This window comes from Convolutriloba macropyga, chromosome 13, assembly GCF_964194025.1.
Source record: "Convolutriloba macropyga chromosome 13, txConMacr16.3, whole genome shotgun sequence".
Classification (NCBI taxonomy): domain Eukaryota; kingdom Metazoa; phylum Xenacoelomorpha; order Acoela; family Convolutidae; genus Convolutriloba; species Convolutriloba macropyga.
The window spans coordinates 13267260-13286835 of record NC_134480.1 but is presented as its reverse complement, the minus strand read 5'-3'; the positions used below and the strand labels follow the sequence as shown (position 1 = coordinate 13286835).

Sequence of the window (19576 nt, the reverse complement as noted above, 5' to 3'; positions counted from 1 at the left end):
GATATGAGACACAAATTAGTGCTCACGAATTTTGCTAAAAAACGCACTGAACGAAAATTCATTAAGACTAAATTACCAGGCTGCAACTATTTTTTTGGCAGTTCTTCGAGCTTTTTTAATACACCGATTCTTCCGTTGTGCAATTCTAATTTTTCAACCACCGAATTTTCAGGCCAACTCTCAACCGTTCATTAGTTGAAGTCGGCTGTTACGCAGCATAACGTCATGTTGATCATACAAAACTAGCAGGTCTGTAAAAGCAGTTTAGATGAACTTTTTTTCAAGAACTTTCTAAAAAAAATTTGGACGAACACATGTGCCCAATCCAATACTAATTTCATTGATGCATTTACCGAGAACTGAAAAACTGCTTAAGATCGTGAAGAAATTGAAAAAAAATCCGGCAAATATAAGGAAAATGAGCGCAATGGTCACAAATATTAAGATTAAGCAAAACTGCTTAATTTTTATTAAAATTGAAATTTTTTAATCCGTTCTGATGACAATGAAACATCCGACTAAAATCCAAAGAAACGCCCTCGAATAGAAGTAAGGGGATGAATCCAATCTGCGTTAGCGGTAAGCTAAAATCTTCTTCATCTATTTCAAAGCAATATCAGAACCTCCGATAAACTTGGTGCACACCTCACCTCACTTTCGCAGTAAAAATGGTGCTTAAAAATGTCAAGGAGAAAATCATGAATACAAAGGCAAACAAGTATATCAAAAATTTAGATCTATCAGCCAAAAACATTGCCTAAAAAATTGATGGAAAGCAATTAACGGGTAAATTGTTCGATCGTGAGCAAGAAATCGTAAAATTCGCCAAGCCCACAAAACCTACTTCGCAAAAGTTTGAACATACGCGACCAAAGTCGGGCGAATTGCTCTCAAAGGGTCGGCTCCATCAGTAGCCAGCCACGGTTCAGTGAAGCTAGCTTTAGCTTAATTGAAGGGGCGTGAGGTGATCAAGGGGGTGTGCGCCCGCAACGGGGGGGGGGGGACATTGGGGGAGGGGTCAATGGTGGGAGGACATCTTTGGCTACACGGGGCCCTTACGTTCTCAACGATTTGCAGGGTGGGGATTGGGGGGTGGCTGATATGGGGGGCGGATGGTGTAGCAGTTTCTAAGAAGCGCCCTTCACACCATAAGTATAAGTCTCTAAAACAATTTCTGTGATTCTCATACTTGGAGAAAAATCTGCTGAAAGGCTCTAAGATATATCAATACTCATTGAGCGCTAACTCTTTATCACGTTTCTGAGGACGAAAAGTCAAATGGGTCTGACAAAAATCGGTAGGGCGAAAAAACGCCTAAAAGAGACCACGAGGATTGATATAATTGCTACAAAGAGAAGACGTGAACAGAAAGAACAGGAAAGAAACCCCAACAGGCAGAGAGAGAGAGAGAGAGCGGAAAAATTTTCATGAGATTCGACTCCGCAACTTCTAGTTTCCTAGCCTTATTAGAAATTAAATCATAAACTGAAAAATTGAAAAAGAAAATTTTCCAAATTTCGCAGTGAAAAAAATGTTCAAAACCATTTTTTGTCGCTATAGTTCTGTCATAAAACCCATCTACAAGACCTGAGAAGTTTCGTTGGCCAGTAAGGATCGTTAAACTCAGAAAAGATCAAAAACATTCAAACTTTTTCGAATTGCGAATTTTTTACAAAATCTTGCAATAATTCGTGATATCAATATCTTCAGAACCTTATCATTGACTCATGAGACTACCCAGTATCCCCATTTCAAGCCTTCAATAGTTTCATTGGCTCATAGACATCCATTAACTTGGAAAATGATAAAAATTGGCAAAACTAAAAAAATTTTCAAAAAATTGCTAAAACTTGAGTCATTAAAACATTGATAACCATTCCATTCCATTAACTCTAAAAACTATGCAGTAGCTTATTATCAAACCTTAGGTCCCTGGGCCCGGAAAAATCCAAAAACGACTCAAAGACTTTCAGACTTAAAAAAATTACATCTAGAAACTATGCAGTAAGCTTTTATCAAAAGGTTCCCTGGTTCTTGAAGCTGGAGAAACTGAAACATAAAAATTGCTAAAAATTGTGGTATTAAAAAGTTGAAAACTATTCCATGGCCACTAGAAATTTTCCGGGAACTTATTCTTAAACAGTGAAGGAGGTTATCTGACCCCAAAAACCTGAATAATGACAAAAAAATAAAAATTGCAATTTGTGTTAAAAAATGCTAAAACTCGTGATGTTAAATTCTTGAAAATATTCAATTACATCCATAAACTCTGCAGTGACCTATTATGATACCCTAGATGAGCTTCCTTGGCTGTGGAGGCTGGAGAAACCTAAAATAGAAAAAAATGAAAAACTTGAATAAGGACAAATGTCAAAAAAACTTTAAAACTGCCAAGTTTTGTCAGAAAAACGCTAGAATTCGTAATGTTTAAATGTTGAAAATTAATCCAATGTCACTAGAAACGTTGAAGTAATCTATTATCAAACCCTAGAGGAGGTTCCTCGACACCTAGGGCTGAAAAAAGTTGCGGAAAATAGTATAAATGTGCGTGTTTTTGTTTGGAGTACCAAAACAGATAGCTGTTAAAATGTTCATAAAAAGTACTTATGTCTTGCAACAAAGAACATTATCGACTTTAAGCAGCCTCAATTTTGGACTGGTCCCTAAAAATCGAAAGAAGACGAAAAGCACGAAAAACACTCAAAAACTTCTATAATGACCGTTTAACCAAACTACGGCTCTCTCAGCCCCTCCACCACACTAAGCAATTGAAGGACTACTTAACGCAACTAAGGGCTTCTAATGAAACTTAATGCCCGCTGGGCGCTACCTCTTTATCCCGTTTTTAAGGAGGAAAAGACAAATAGGCCAGAAGAAAAATTGGTCAAGCGAAAAATCACATAAAGACCAACAGAACTGATATAATTGCTACAAACTTCGTTTGAGAGCAATTAAAAAGCATAGTTGAACCTCATATGTTCGCAACCAACATATTTCCAACAAAACAAAAAGAGATCAAATAAAGACCAAAAAAGCAATACCCTATTTTTGGATTCTAATTTACGTTTTTCGGAGAATGACTGTTCGTGCATCCCTCATTTGTTTTAGGCGCGCAAACTTTTTGGCAGCTGGATTATCGGTCATTGACTCTTTTTGCATTTAGGTCAATGACTCTTTTGCAGTCTGCGCTTTTTCGGACACTGACCTTTTACGAGAGCAATTTTTCGGTCATTGAACTCTCACAATCTTCCCTCTTAACCATGCTGCTCGAGAGCTCTTAAACATGCTCTTCGATAGTTCTTAACCATGCTCTTCAGAGGCCTCTTGAACATGCATTTTCGCCTTTCGTTAAGCACGGTGCCTTATAAACTGTCATGCATTTAATATATAGGATTGATGTCATGAGTTGGTTTTTAATCATGTATAATATCCACTTAAAATTCCAAAATCACGTCAGGAATCAGAAAATTGGTGTAAGACTGACGTAATAATTTGTTTCTAAATATAACGTATTCCAACTTGTTTTTCATGGCAAAAAATGTCGACTTTAGAGCTGGTTGTTTTAAGCGCGGCCTTCACATTTTGCTCAGGCGGATTTTGGTATGATAGTTAACTCGGGAATTCAAACATGAGTAGTAGTATATAGAGGGACCGAGCTGCCCGGGGGGGGGGGGGGGTGACGACCCACATGTATTAAGAATGGTTATAACAATTGTAACTTATTTAGGTTAACTTTGAATTAGTGAGACAATGTATAAAGATAGGTAATAGATTTTACATGTATTAACATTAGAGTTATTGGAACAACGTATAAAGATAGGTTATAGATTTTACATGTATTAAGATTTGATTTTTGACACTAATGTATAAAGATAGGTAAAAGATTTTACATGTATTAACATTAGAGTTAAGAGAACAACCTATAGAGATATGTAATAGATTTTACATGTATTAAGATTGGATTTTTGACAATAATGTATAAAGATAGGTAATCGATTTTACATGTATCAGGATTGATTACATAAAAACAATTTGCTAATGAATCATCGATACTTGTAATATTGACATTTGTTATCTAACTGTAGGCGAACATAAATAGAGATTATTTCTAACTACATCATCGCGTTGAGTACATTATCTGATTGATATTCTACATTGCTATATTGTACCAATGTACGAAGATAGCTAATAGGTTACAAGTAACTGGAGTAGTACTTGGCACACGTATTGTGACTGATAAAGACAGTGAATCTTCTAGTCGCTGATGAGTCATCGAATCTTGTTATAACATGTTAAGATTTTCAACTGTGGTTACTATTGTGTATCACATCTGGTTATGGTGGGATAGTAAAATGCTATAAAAACGCCCTAATTATAGATATTATTAGACATTAAAAATTTTGTTTTAGCTAGTTCAAGACCTTCAATTTCTAAAAAAATCCTCGTACTTACAATTAAAGACGTCAATATAAATTTTGTGTCACTAGCAGCACATGAAAAGAGGAAAATATCATATCGATAGGATGATTCCTTTTGCTAACAGAAAATCAAATTAGGCAATCTGAACTCTGGGGCTACGAGAAGCAAAATGAATCAGAGCAGACTTCTAAAGGTTCGGTAAGATCATAGTTTATAATTGATTTCCTTAAAAGGAAATTTCGTGCATCTAGACAGAAAAAAATGCTAAAAAGGAAACGGGAAAGATGGTTGTCCAATCAGATTGCTAGAGCAAAATGTTAAGAATTCCAAGAATGTTCCAGGTTACGGTTACTGTTTATCAGCGGGAAAGTTTTGAATAACAAAGAAGCTTATTCATTATCTAGGGTTTACACTGAACTCTCCCAAGAAATTGAGGAATCTGCTTAGAAAGAACTATGCTAGCTCAACTCCGAAAAGAAGACTAAAATTATGCTGAAAATCTGCTGTTATTTCTATCTATTAGTTTCAACGAAAACAACGACTGGGAACTAATTATACAATACACTTACTAGGTTGACAAATTAATATCACAATCTTATCAAGTGTTCAAAAGAGATCAATTTAGATAGATTAAAAGTTCTGGAAGCAAATAGATTGTCAGTTTAGATCAGTAAAGGTTTTGTGTGAATTCCATCTCTATCCACAATTCGTTTCGGGTAGAAATATGAAAGTCCCCTTTTAGTCTGTTCATAGGTTAGAATTTGGTGATTCATAGTTTTGAACCCTCTGTTAGTTGAGGATACATTTACTGCATCATCCAGGACTCTTCTGTACTTCTGTAACGGTCCATTACTGTTTTCTTCCAGAACATTCTTGTTGAGTCCTTTGCTGCTGAACTTAGTTTTGTTCGCTAATGAATTATAACAGCAATATGTCTTGCTACATAAACATAGCATTTCGGTACACTGAAACTCCTCCTTGAATAAACTAGGTTCACGCTTGTCATGCTTCACATGTTTATCGCAACAAGTTCTTGGAAAAAAATTGCACGTACTGTAGGGCGAAAAGTTTCTGTACAGTCATCTCTTCTTATCTCGTTCCAAATGCTTCTCATTTCGGGTCGAATGCAGTCATATAGATTTTCATGAGCCAGCGCCAGATACAAGGAATCGGTGTCCATTTCAAGCACTTCAAATTTCTGAACATCACAGAACTTGTCAAAAAAGTTATAGTAAAGCTCCAACATTCTCAATTTTGCGTACTACAAGATAAAGAATCCAACAATTATTGGTTCACGATGTTCAACAGTGCTTTCCACAAGCTCAACCTCATATATACCTCTCCCGACATTGTTCAATCTTCTGAAAAGACGGTTATTGATAGCTTTGTTAGTATTTTCATCGCTGAGATAAAGTGTTTGCGTATGTCGGCTTCGATCCATGATCTGATAACCATAAGAGCTATTTCCAAGTAATTTCATAGTTTCAGCAACAACGCTAGAGTCCGGATTTTCATCACCTTCTCGCCTTGCATCAACAACAGATTGAACGAAACCGTTGAAACATTTTTGCGGGGTATACTCAACGAATCTGTGGATTTTGGTACAGCGTAGACCCAGCTTCAAATAAAACTTTAATAATGGTGTTATGACTATTCCATTGTTTAATTGGTAACTCGAAATCAACATTCGTTGAGGTTTGAACAACAACGCGTTTTTTTCAGCATATTCCAGCTTGAAATTACCTATATTCTCTCTTCCAACATCACAGTTTTTGAAAATTGGAGGAAAGTTTGCAAATCGTTCACAAAGCTCCTCAGGAACTTTTAAATCGCATTGTACATATCCGAATAATTTATCTTCATGTATCCGCGTCAACAGTGTCTCTTTGCTCAAAGGTAACTTGTAGGGAAAATTTTTTCGAACATGATCTTTCAAAATAGAGCTCTTCTGAACCTGATCCCACCATTCACATTCTCTCATCTCAACAATTTTATATCCTTTCTTTTCCAGATGAAGTCTTCGTAAGATATCAGACTCACGCTTCCGGATACCATTTTCAAATTCGTCTTTATCAAGAATTGGTTGAGTTTCTCTACAGGGACAGAAGTGGTAGTAGCATCCGAGAGCTTCAAAAATTGTTTGACAATGACCATAAAAGCCATCCACACTAAAGGAATCAATTTTTTTCTGTTTTCCAGTTGTATAGATACTTTCAATAGTACATTCGGGTCTGTTTGCTTAATAGAAAGACATTACCATGTTCTCAAACTTCCTGATTTTGTTTTGACGAGCTTTGAACTTTTGAAGATTGGTATCAAACTCCCATCTAGTGTAGAGTCCAGTTGGCATCGCTTGACACATGGAGAAAGGATATAATTGGCTAGCATCTATTCTAACCATTGTTTTACAGACATTGTTTGACCTCCGGATGAATGTTTCGTCTACAACAGCTTTCCTCGTAAACACTATTGATGGACCACCAGTCATTTCACTTCGTATTTTCTCATGCAAGTCCTTGTCAGCTTCGATGAAAGGGTAAAACTTTCTATCCATCGATTTATGAAGACAGATATTTGCTAAATTGGGTAGCGTGCACCCGAGCTTTAACATGTCAACTTTCTGACCACGATAAAACTCCATCTTTGTTATTATACCAACGAAGGAAATCTCGAAAAGTTTTCATTTTCTCAATCTTCCACAAATCTTCTAGGAGAGCATAGTTTTCTATTCCAGTTCTAGGTTTTTTTTCAGTCCCATTTCCCGGAGAACTACCGACTGCTCTTTTCCAGATTGAATCAATTTTTTGAACTGAGTGAAATCTTTTTCCAGTGGATTCAAGTTTTTCAGTTTGCTGAAGAAGATCAATCGTAAGGTGGAAGATGGCTACAGTCAAGTTTTGATGGCGAATCAAACCATTCATATGGGAAATAACCTTTTGTTTCTTTCGATTGATATGCTTTCAGAAAGGAGTCCAGAGTTGTTGCTCCATCGAGAAAATTTACAATATCCAGAAATTGAATATCCCCAAATTTGAAGGAGATGAACTGATTTGTCTTCTTGATTACCGTAGGTGTAATAGCTTTGTCGTTAAGGAGATGAAGAATGAGATAGCTTTTGATCAAATTCAGATCATACTTTCCACTGTTGAATCCAAAAACTGGTAGAGTGTCTACATAATTATTGAAATGACACTGGAGATCAAGGAGCTGCTTTTGTTGGTATCGTATAAAATTTTTAGAAGCATTACTATCTTCTGCTTTGATACTATTTTCAAACTGACTTTCGGAAATAATCTCCAGTCTAGAGGAAATATCACTCAACTTGGTTTCGATCTCAGCTTCCACCTCCAAGAACCTGGGTCTCAAGTCCGCTTTGTTTTTTGCTGATAAGGTTTCAAGTTGCGCTACAAACGATATGATGAGACGATTGGGATCTTTTTCGCATAAGAAAATTGATTCTTTCAACAGATTTGAAGAAATTGATACCGATACAGGTACATGAGTACCAATCCAGGATGTTGTAGCTGTGTTACTGATATCCACTGAATGAACACATATTGCTTCGAAGTCGAAGACGGCTAAATTATTGAAGAGGGTATAATCTTCTGGATACGCGATTGAGAAGTTGTCAAGTTTCTCAAATAGTGTTTCCCGCAAAGAATAAACACCTCGCGGATAGACATTTTTCACTCATTCTTTACAAGTTTTCAAGTGACGGTTGAAATGACCTGAATGGTTGAAAAAGACATCACAGCTGGGACAACGAAACTTCTTGAAGATTTTGTTGATATCATTAACATAACATATATGGTTGTTGTATCGAAGCAGTTTAATGTTTTCGTCATATCGTTCAACGCTGCGTCGAACAAGTTCACCAATAATTTCACCGTCTTCAATGTCAAAATCATAGATGAAAATGTTTTGTTTGATTAGTTCTTCAATTATTGGAATTTGATCCAAGGAAACACCTGTGAAACTTTAAGGGTCGCAACCACTTGCAGTAACAAAACTGTGAAAAATTTTAGTTGCATTTGGTTCCACATCTACTGATCCAAATAAATGAATAGCAATTGCACGGAATAAACACAAATTATCGTTATATGGTTCATTGTGTCCATTTGAAACGAGACAGTTTACTTCAAGATTCCTTAACAATGGCTCTGGAAGAGAAGAATCGGTACAACCCATAGGTATATTCGTAAGAAGCGCTACGGTAACATTTGTAATTACTGTGAATCGCCATTTTGAGTTTTGACGTTCTTTTGTACATGTTTCAATCAAGTCAAGTTTCTCAATTTCGTTCTACAGGTTCAATAAATCGTTTTTATTGCTTAGCAGAAAAGCACGATCCAGGAGTAAGTTATTTTCATGCGGATAATAATATCGGTATTCGTTTGTCTCTACATTTTGCAAAATAAACCCCAATGCGAGGTTAACTTTTGCTGCACTTTTCAGGTTTGCAAAAACTTGATCGATTTTTTCATTGATCTTTTTGGTGTCCAAATTCGATAAACTGAAGTTGAAAACTTCCTGTCTGCCATGCTCAGAATGCATATCGTCAAGTAAATGCTGATACGCTGCTAGTTCTTCTTTCAATGACTCGCTATCGTTATCAAATTTCTCCATAATCTCACGAACACGGATTGTGCTTGAGGACCCAATTTTTGTGCTAGCTTGATGTACTTTTCTGCGATGAAGTTGAAGTGAGTAGAAACTTGGGTACTGTTTCTGACAGACAACACACTTGTTCAGTGTATTACGAACTTTTGCTCCGTGAGCCTTCGCAATATGGTATGACAATTCTGCAGAATTTTTTGTAGCAACATTACAATTCCTTTTCTTACAGAAAAGCGTGCCCATCATACATGTCTTCCGGTGGCGAGCAATATTGTGTTTTGCAATAGATTTTCCACATTTTTCACAGTTAACGGGTAGGTTTCGATCTTTTGCAGGCATTTCGTTATAACTGGGAAAGTTAACTATGGAATGAGCAAAGAGATTTTTTATTTTTGTAAGAAATTGTCAACTGAGCTGTAAAATATGAATAAACAAATGTCTCTCAAGTTCTGCAGAAATTCAAGGTGTATTCATGACTACATGCGAACAATGAAGTTGAAATTTCTTTAATAATAAAAATAGATTTTATTTCGAGTCGTCAACCAAACACAGCAAAGTTTAAAACTTCGGGAAATTGCGACAGCCATTATTCGTGTACACAACTACGACAACCCTGATTTGTTTACTTAATGTCTAGACAGAATTTGTTCACAAGCAATGAAAACAACCAAAGTTTACCACAGATTTAAGATCGTAGAACTTCGGGAAAATGAGACAGCTTTGATTTGTTTGCGGAGCTTCGGAAAAACCAGACAGCCTTGATTTGTTTACTTAATGTCTAGACAGAATTTGTTTACAAGCATTTAAAATAACGAAAAATTTAATGAATTTTCATCTTAGAACGACCTTGAAAATTTGTTTACACAGTGTTCTCAACTAAAACCCACTAATTCATAGAGGTAAATCATCATTTGTTCACTCAGTTTACTCTCTTACTATGGTTGAAGCTATCTACGAAAACAGTCCCGAATACTTCAAAAAATTTCAAAAACGATTCAAATACACTATTTGCGACACAGAACCAAAACTACAAGATTCTGGAATAGAAAATTATGCGTACGGTTATCATTCATCTTCGACCGTTATTGATGGTTGTTCCTTTGGTTCCAGCCATTGGCATCTTATTTTTGAGGATACAAGTTTAGAAGATAAAAATGTTTTTTCTCCGTATGCTTCTGTGCCGACACCTTGTCTCGTGACCTGTTTCAAATTTCTTATTTTGCCTACTGAGAAAAACTTTGTTACTCGTCGTTCTATTGTTTCTCGCTTACATGTCGCTGTGGAGTTTTTATCAAAGTTTAATCATGTTTCAACCAACAAAACTAAAAAACAACTTCCTTTGCCCAATCCTGTGAAAAAACTCTCAACCATTACTACAACTTCTAACAAACATGCTTCTACTATCCCCGATGTAACTAGAAAACGATTTTGTCAACTAATCCATGGTGAACATTCATCTTCTCTCTATCAGATTATGGATATTCTTTTGAGTGGACAAGGGAGTTTTGTACGTGAGACTTCAGACTATTTAATGAACTTCCAGTTCTGTAAAGATTCTAGTGTCTAAACTTAAGCTGTCATAGAAAAATTTAATTGCAATTCATTTACATCTGGTACAAAAGGAAATTTACTGCTATAGAAATAGTGCGCAATATAGATGCAAAATAAACCACACAGTTGTGAGTCTGCTGATTGCAGGGGGGGTTGAATATCTCTTCTGTGCTCCATAACATCCATCATCATATGCAAATCAGTACATTGCTGTAAACGGGAGAAAATATCTTTGTAGGCAGTCAGAGGTAGTGCTAACGGATCTGCAAAGTATAGTACGGGGTATGCGTAGCGTTTGGCAAGCATCACCTAATGCGTTCCAAAAGAATCAGCTCGTGATGCGTTTACAATTATAAAACTGTTAACAGGTAAATTTAATGGATAATTGTCAGCGGCATAAACACCTCGAAATTTGTATTTGAGATGCTTGCACTTTTGAACTTGAATATAAATTTGATCTTCGTCCATTAGTATGCGTTCATAGGCAGAATATTTTTGGATACGTTTCTTGCAGAGTCAATATACACCGTAGATGATTTTTCACCGAGGAAGAAAACTTCAACGTTGTTTGTTAAAGCTGTATCAAATTTTAGCTCGACCGATATAGACGAATTTGTTAGTTCAGGATGAATAAAAATCATGTGTGGCTTCTTGCGTACTAGTCAGGTCGAAAACCATTATAAAATGGTTTGAAAATTCACTCAATGGTATTCCATGACCGTTTTCTACATAGGCTAATGCGCTCATTGAATTGTAGTACAAACGCTTGTTGTCAATTGTTGACATTGGTGTACCGGCTGTAGCGAAACCGTTTCGGAACACTGTAATCTCACGCAGCCCAAATTTTCGATAGTTGAAGGGATTTACTGTGTTAGTTCCAATGAAAGCATCACCAGCACACAATGCAATTATAAGTCGTCTTATAGGTTCTTTTGTAAAAATATCTTCGTGCTTCCAACTATGCTGCCTCGTTGTTGCAAGAAAAGTTTTTGTTATCACTTCATTGTATTGATATATTGCAGGTGTTCTCAAAAGTATTTTCTCAATGGCTCCGACTACGTTGTCTGATACAGTCATTTTTCTAACAAAAAGATTGGCTTCGTCAATTTTTACTTTGTAGTTTTTGCCAGCTGCTTCACTTATAGTGGCAAAATCATCTTGTGACCTTCGGAAAGAAATTCTCAGGGTAACTCCGCTTACTAATTGTTTTTCGCACGAGAAAAAGTCAATAGCTAGTTTTCCATAAAGAGTAATTTGAGCTGATTCTCTCGCAGCCTGCTTTCTTGCATCTTTTAATGCATTAGCAATTGCGCTAGGGTTTGCTTCATACTCATAACCTTGACACTTTAACCAAGTCTTCTTTGCATCCGTCCCGTGCGAGAATTCTGTTTCTATGAAACTTTTGTGAGCATAGTGTCCATTGGCAGAAGAGATTTTTATTCCATTTGCAGAAACAGTGCAGTCAGCAAATAGGGAATGAAGAACATTATTCACAAAAAATGCGGCATCAGTATTAGCGGGATCACCTGCGTCATATAGTAAATCAGTTCCATCGACATTTTGTATTCGGCATTTGATTTCAAATGATTGATCAAAGGTAACAAGCAAAGGCGGTTTTTCAAATAAGTCTAATGAGCTGTGAGTGGTTTCGGAAGGTATTACAATATTAGTTCGCATTTCTGACCCGAGAGAAAAAATCCAGTCGACTCCTTCTTGGCTTTGGTTTTCGAGAAATGATTTTTTTAGTGTAACATTTTTTGTAGGTTCGAGGTTTAGCATATTGTTGTCTTCGACGTTTAATAACTTGCCGGCCTCGTGTTATGCGTGAATGGAGAGAACCACCAATTTGTTTGCGGGCTGTTTTTGCAACCGTGCTTTTCAACGCCTGCTTTGCCGACTTTCGTTTCGTTGCTACTTCAACCAACTCAGGTGCACCCTGCACTAAAAGCTCTCGGCCAATTCTTTTGGCAGCGGGCCATATAATTCTTCTTGCCAATGGTAGAGCAACTCTTCCAATACCTGCAGCGAGGGCTCCAAAGCCACTTCCTCTTTGACGATAATGACCGGAGAAATGTGGCATCGACTGTGATGCTTGGTTGCTGTAGTAAGCTTCCATTTCACTTGATTTTTTGAAACTTTAAGCTTGCTATCACTTTTCCTGTTCCAGTAAATGGAATGAGTTTTCCGGCTTCGTTCCTCAACTCCATTTTAATGTTTTGAATATTGTTAGAAAGTATGGGCTTGTAATCCAGAATTGTAAATGTCTTGTGATGAATAGGTGTAACAGTGTTTATGCTGCCGTTTCTTAAACGCCTTTCGGTCTCAATGATTTTAATTACAGGAGCTCTCACATCTCCAATAATTTGATATTCTATAACGTCTATGTAGACAAAGATTAATTGTGAGCCACAGGTTATATCAACTGGAAAATCACTCTGGTGTCTATTGAGAGTTTTGTGTGATTTGTATCCAATATGAATGTATCCATCATGCGAGTTGTCTTTTATACCCTTGAAGCCGAGAATACTTGGAACTTCTTCGTTTTCAAATGAAAAACCCTCATTCGCTCCGAATTGTAAAACCAATTTATGAGTAATTTTGTCAAAAGTAAAATCAAATTGTTTAAACTGAGAAATTCGTCTGAGTTCATCCATTAGTTGATCCAAGCTACTGTAAATGCCTTTGCAAATTTTTCTGAGGTGTCCACTGCGATTATTTGAGGCGTCGAGTTCCCCTCCCGAGTTTTTATAAACGACTATCCCGTTTGAATTGACGTTGTTGATGTTTGATGGGAAGGATATTGAAGATAAAGCTACTTGCCATTCTCCATCCAAAACAAGTGGTTGAGATAACTGGTTACGGAATTTTGCCATTGTGTTTTCACCAAAAACTTCCATTGATGCGTTGGATATTATGTCGATTGTGAATTTTTTGGCGGGATTCATTTTATTCATCTGCAGTAACTAACACGTTTACTTGGACTCATTCCGGTTCATAAAATTTACCTTTATTTATAACGTTGTTTGCATCTATAAGATTGTACGTTGGTGGACTCACGGTAGCAATTTTGAATATCGTAAAAACTTCGTCTGTATAATTTTGTTTATAACCTTTTCTGAATTTTTCGTCGTGCTTTGCAATCCTAACAAGGTCTCCTTTTTCGTATTTTGGTTTGTACTTTGTTGTGTTGATTGCTAATGATATTAAAATTGGTTCATGTTTTTTGAAAACTTTATTAGGTGCTAAATGGGTTACCCGGTTAACACGACTGTTTATAGTATTTACAAACTTGGGTAAATCTTCAATATATGTCCAAGTCCACTTTTCTTCCAAATATTTGTAAATGATGTTTTTAAGCGATCGAATGTTCCTCTCTGCAAATGCCGACTTGGTTTCGCTTTCTGTTGTATATAAATGAATTTCTTTCTTTTCACAAAATTTTTTGAAATCTCCTTTGAACTCTGATCACTTGTCTGTCCATACTTTTTCTGGTTGTTTCTTCTTGATCATTTTTTTGAACGCTTCAACAGCATCTTTTGCACATAAAGCTTTCGTTGGTTGAACTCGTAAGTAACGTGATAAAACATCCACAGCCACTAACAAGTATTTTACACAGTTGTTGTGTTGAGCAACTTTATCCATATACGCAACATCGACAGACCAGATTTCATTTATTCTATATGCAACAGCTTTCAGTCGGGGAAAACTTTTCCTGAATTGTCTGTATTTTGTGTACGGAGCTTTCGACTGAAGAGAGCGAACATTTTTGTCTCTGGTGAAACCGCTAGCCTTCTTCAAGTTAGCAATGTTACCAAATGCAGCACTGCCTTTAGTGTACAATTTGTCTAACTGTTTAACGTGATAGAAAGTAATTCTCCCAGGGGCTGGTTGGTTTGATTTCTTTTTCTGCCTTTTCAAAGTTTCTCTGGTCGTTGTCAGATGCTTTTGTTTTCTTTCGCTGGGATTTTGAAGCAACTACTTTGTCCGACTCATATTCCAAAAATTGCAGTCTCTCTTCAGATGATAAATTTGGAAACTTTTTGGCTTATGTGTTACAAGTCAAATGCGAACCAATATCGAGATGCGTTAATACACTGAATTGTTCGAAAGATAGTTTGCAAGTGGTTTGCTGTAGATTGTAAAGAAACGTAGCAGCGAGAACTTCTGTATTTGTACCATTAATAAGCAATCTCTTTGATGAGTCCAAGGAAACAAAATCTGATTCCTCTATTATGTCCAGTATTGTATTCGCTCTTTCAAACTTTATCCCCTTCAAGATTCTAATATCATTCAGCACTCCTTTTTTGATAGTCGATGTGTTGTCTGTCGTAAATGATTTCGCCATAGACTTGTTTATTGTACTTCTATCATCCACTGAAGCGTCAGTTTGTTGTTCTGCATCCTGTTGCGAGGCAGAAGGAGCTGATGGTGACTTGTTTCTCTGGAGAAGTGATATCTGCTTGGCTGGATTGTGAATATTTTTGTTGCTGAGTAATTGAGAGACATGAGGTTGTTCTCTTGTATTCATCTGTTTAGGTATTAAAACAAACTCTTCAGTATGCATTTTGTTCTAGATATTCAATGCAGGGTAATGCTATGAGTTGAATGAGATTGTTGCCCGAGGGAGATCGAATTATTTTTAACCGTTCAGTTTTCCCTACTTTCCTGTTCGAAAGTTGACGCAGAGTTTTTTCAAATTTTTTTAGTTCTTTTTTATTGACTGGAACAACTCCAGAGAGTAAGTTCATCACACAGTCACTCAGAAACCAAATGAAGTCGCCGTCTTAAAGTAACTCGGATTCAATGTTGGAGTGTTATTTGCCCATTGCTTGAGCATAAGCAAATGTTTCCTTTTCATTCGTAATTGGTGTAACAACGGCTTTCTCCGAAGGAATGTAAAAAATTGAAGGATTAGGTCCAATAATATGTGACGCAAATCGTAAACCCTGACTGGTTTTGGGATCGAGATCAATAATAAAATGTCCAAAGGGCTCCGCAGTTGCTAGTTTGTATGCTTCTTTTATCAGTTGGAGACAATTCAACTGTTTTCCAAGATATTCAATTTGTTGAATGTCACGAAGCGACTTGAATAATATTATGTGTGTTGTATTCAGATCAATTGTTCTGGACCATTTGTTTTGATGCAACAAATTATGCTTGACGTATATAACATGTAATTTGCGATGACGTCCTGAGGTAGCTATTTTTACAAATTCTTTATCGTTGAAGATTTCTTCACATGAATCGTCATAGATAAGCAGACAATGTGATAGATTTTTTGTTATATCAAATCCTCAGTATTTTAGAAACTCAATCCCTGGTATAACTTGTTGCATATCTTTGAAAAGTGGTTGGAACTCTTTGTAAAAATAATAAATTTTCTCAAAACGTGGATAAAAGGTCGAACCTTTTAGCATCCGAAACAAGAGTTCTGTTTTACCACAACCACTTGGTCCTACAATAGACATGAATACCCTGTCATGCGTAAGAATAACTTTGTTCATAGTTTGGGATTAGGTAAAATGTAACCAACTAAACTCGATAAGAGAGCAATCCAAATTGATTTCTCTTCACAGCTTTCTCATAATAGAAAGAGCATAGAGAAGCAACGAATGATCATTAAGACAATGATACTAACTTGAACAAAAAATATTACTTCGGACCTTGGCACTGTTGAATTTGAACAACAACTCCATGGGGGCCTCTCCTTGTTGTTCACATCAAAGACTAAATTACTGATACCGGCGTCAGCCTCGTCTCTTTGATTCATTGGAGAAAAATAATTAATTGAAAAGTGAATTGAAACAAGGATGAAATAAAATGTTAAATTTTTGAATTATTTACTGGGCAACTGTTTCATGTACCAGAACTCAAACAAATTGAAACCTTTGATATGACTTTTTATCTCTAGTTTATAACAAACGGTTGTTGAGTCATTTTCCTCGAACGATGGTTGATTGAAGATTTTTTCAACTTCGGGGTGCTCCAAGACATATAATCGCAACTCATTCGGCATCTCATTAAGTGATATCTCACGTTCTGGTGTTGTTTTTTTCAATCTAAATTGAGGCACTTTTTTGTCCGCCCATTGCTTCCAACGTGGGATTCGCTGCTCTTTGGGGTACTGCATAGGCTTCTGGTTTGTTTGGTTCATAGCCATAATTGAACTGATTCCGATGTTCTCGAGCTCTCTGTTTATTTTTTATGTACAGTTGGAAGTGATAGAAATTATCTATCACGGGCAGGAAAGCCCTAAAGCTGTCTAGCTCGTCGGGAGAAAGAGTAATGGTTGCAAAATAACGCTTTGCTGCTGCACTATAAAGCGAGTTGTAACGCGGTTGTTGTGCTGTGTTTGGCTTGTTGTTGAGATAGTTCGCTCGGTTCTGTTGATCACTTGAAAAATTATTCTGCATTGGTGGAGAAGGATCCTGAACTCTGTTGAATTTTACAATCGGCTGATCGTCAAGTGGAGTCAAGCAAGTGAATATCTTCAAGTTGTCTGACAGATAAGTTGTTAAAATTGCTGTGTCTTCTCTGTGCATCACTTTGTGTCCACTGTGAAAATATTCTTGCTTTACGTTCCGCGCAGTGGTTTGATAATTGATCGTTTATTGAACGAAAGTTTGATTGATGATAACAGGTGGGGACTTGTTCTTCAGATATTATCTCTGAGATTCGGGGGCAATTTAGATCTTCCAGATTATAAACAGTTTTTTGTAAAAGCTTACTGAGGAGCTCACACTCTTCAATGCCTTTGGAAAAAAGTTTTTTCGTGTGAATCGCAAACTGAAACTCAGACAGATTGTTTTCAAATCACAGTAAGGTATATCACCTTCGTCCCAATCAAGACCGTGTAGGTTATTGGTCAGCCAAATAACAGTTTGTCTATCGTGTGCGGGTAAATCAGCGAATTTAAGCGGCGGTTTGAAAAATATTGTATCGTTGTAACTGGAACACAAACTGAGTTCTTTAATAATAAATCCAAGTGACTTGAGGTTGAAACCTTCGAGATCGAGGACAATATTATTTGTGGTTTTGCTGCCAAAATTTTCTAACATTCCAATTCACGAAACAATTGTGAATGAAAAATTTTCACTGATAGAATGAATAATATTCCTGTCAGGTGTCCAAAAAGACAATTGTTTACTGGTGAGTAACGGAAAGCGTAAACATATCCAGGGCCTTTGTTTCGGCAATCTTTTATAAATCCAGCGGCGTCATGCAGTGCAGCATGAAGTCGTAGCACTTTGCTCCGTTTCAATAAGGGATCTAGTCTTGAATTATCAATTCCAATGAAACCACCATAGGGTCTAAATTTAAGTGCTATTTCTCCGTCAACTTCTGGATCTAACAAAGAACAAGCAGCTACGAAATATAATTGTCGATAAGATATGTGTGTAAAATTTATGTTACCTCTCAGTGATAAAACTTTCTCATGAATGAGCTTGATGTCTTTTGTTCCTATTGTGTTCATTATTTACTGTTTACTGAACGTGAGCGTTTAGAGTTTTTGTTTATAAATCTTTCAATTCTGATTGGTTGTCAACTTGAATAATAAATCAGGCACTCCGATTGGTCAATTTATTTTGGAAAATTTTGTGACCCTGAACATGTTTGGGCATGATCCGATGACTCTCTACTCAATATATCATTAATGTTTTTATACATCTACTAACAGGTTAGTTATTATTTTTTTTGTTTTTGTCCCATTTATGTGTACATTTATGGACATAAGTGATTATGACCATAATTGTGCACATAATTACGTGAAAAATTATTTCCTTGTACAACTCTGGTTTTTTTTATCAATGTGTATATTTATGTATGTATGTGTATGAATGTATGTATGTATGTATATATGTATGCGTGTATGTATGTACGTATATATGTATGTATGAATGTATGTATTTATGTATGTATGTATGTATATATGTATGTAAGTATGCATGCATTGTGGTGTATGTTTGTGGTAATTGTAATTGGCTGATGTTTAGCGGAGTGTTTGGGGTGTGGTGGTAAGATGAATGTTGTTGTTTATCACACCAAACGTGTTTCACAACTTCTCATATTGATTAAAAGTGAAATAGCGTTGAAAATTTTTGGACCCCATTTTCATAACATTTCACATTGATTAAAGCCAAAAAATTGACAAAAATTTTTTAGACCCCATTTTGCAAAAATTTTTACAAGTTATTGTCCCCCTATGGGACCAAAATTTCGATTTTCGAAAAAAGTGTTTCAGACAACTTTTTTCACTCACAAAACATGTTTCACAACATTTCACATTGATTCAAGCCAAAAAATCAAGGAAAATTTTTTAGGCCCCATTTTTCAAAAAATTTTACAAGTTATTGTCCCCCTATGGGACCAAAATTTCATTTTTCGAAAAAAGTGTTTCCGATAGCTTTTTTCACTCACAAAACATGTTTCACAATATTCCAGATTGATTAAAGCCAAAAAATTGACAAAAATTTTTTGGACCCCATTTTTCAAAAAATTTTACAAGTTATTGTCCACCTATGGAACAAAAATTTCATTTTTCGAAATCAGTGTTTCCGACATTTTTTTTACTCACAAAACATGTTTCACAACATTTCACATTGATTAAAGCCAAAAGATCAAGGAAAATTTTTTAGGCCCCATTTTTCAAAAAATTTTACAAGTTATTGTCCCCCTATGGGACCAAAATTTCATTTTTCGAAAAAAGTGTTTCCGACATTTTTTTCACTCACAAAACATGTTTCACAATATTTCACATTGATTAAAGCCAAAAAATCAAGAAAAAATTTTTTAGGCCCCATTTTTCAAAAAATTTTACAAGTTATTGTCCCCCGATGGGACAAAAAATGCAATTTTCGAAAAAGGTGTTTCCGACTACTTTTTGTTTACTCACAGAACATGTTTCAAACTAGTTCACATCTTTTAGAGACAAAAACATCAAATTTTTGTGAAATACAATTTTTTTTTCAGAAAAAAAAATAGGAGCTGA

The 19576-nt window shown here is 36.0% G+C and overlaps 1 protein-coding gene across 5 annotated transcripts in view; it reads left to right on the top strand.

Moving 5' to 3' along the window:
* Nucleotides 1-19576, top strand: part of LOC142351863 (striatin-interacting protein 1 homolog) — a 454798-nt gene that overhangs the window by 292544 nt on the left and 142678 nt on the right. The gene's annotated exons all lie outside the window — the stretch shown is intronic.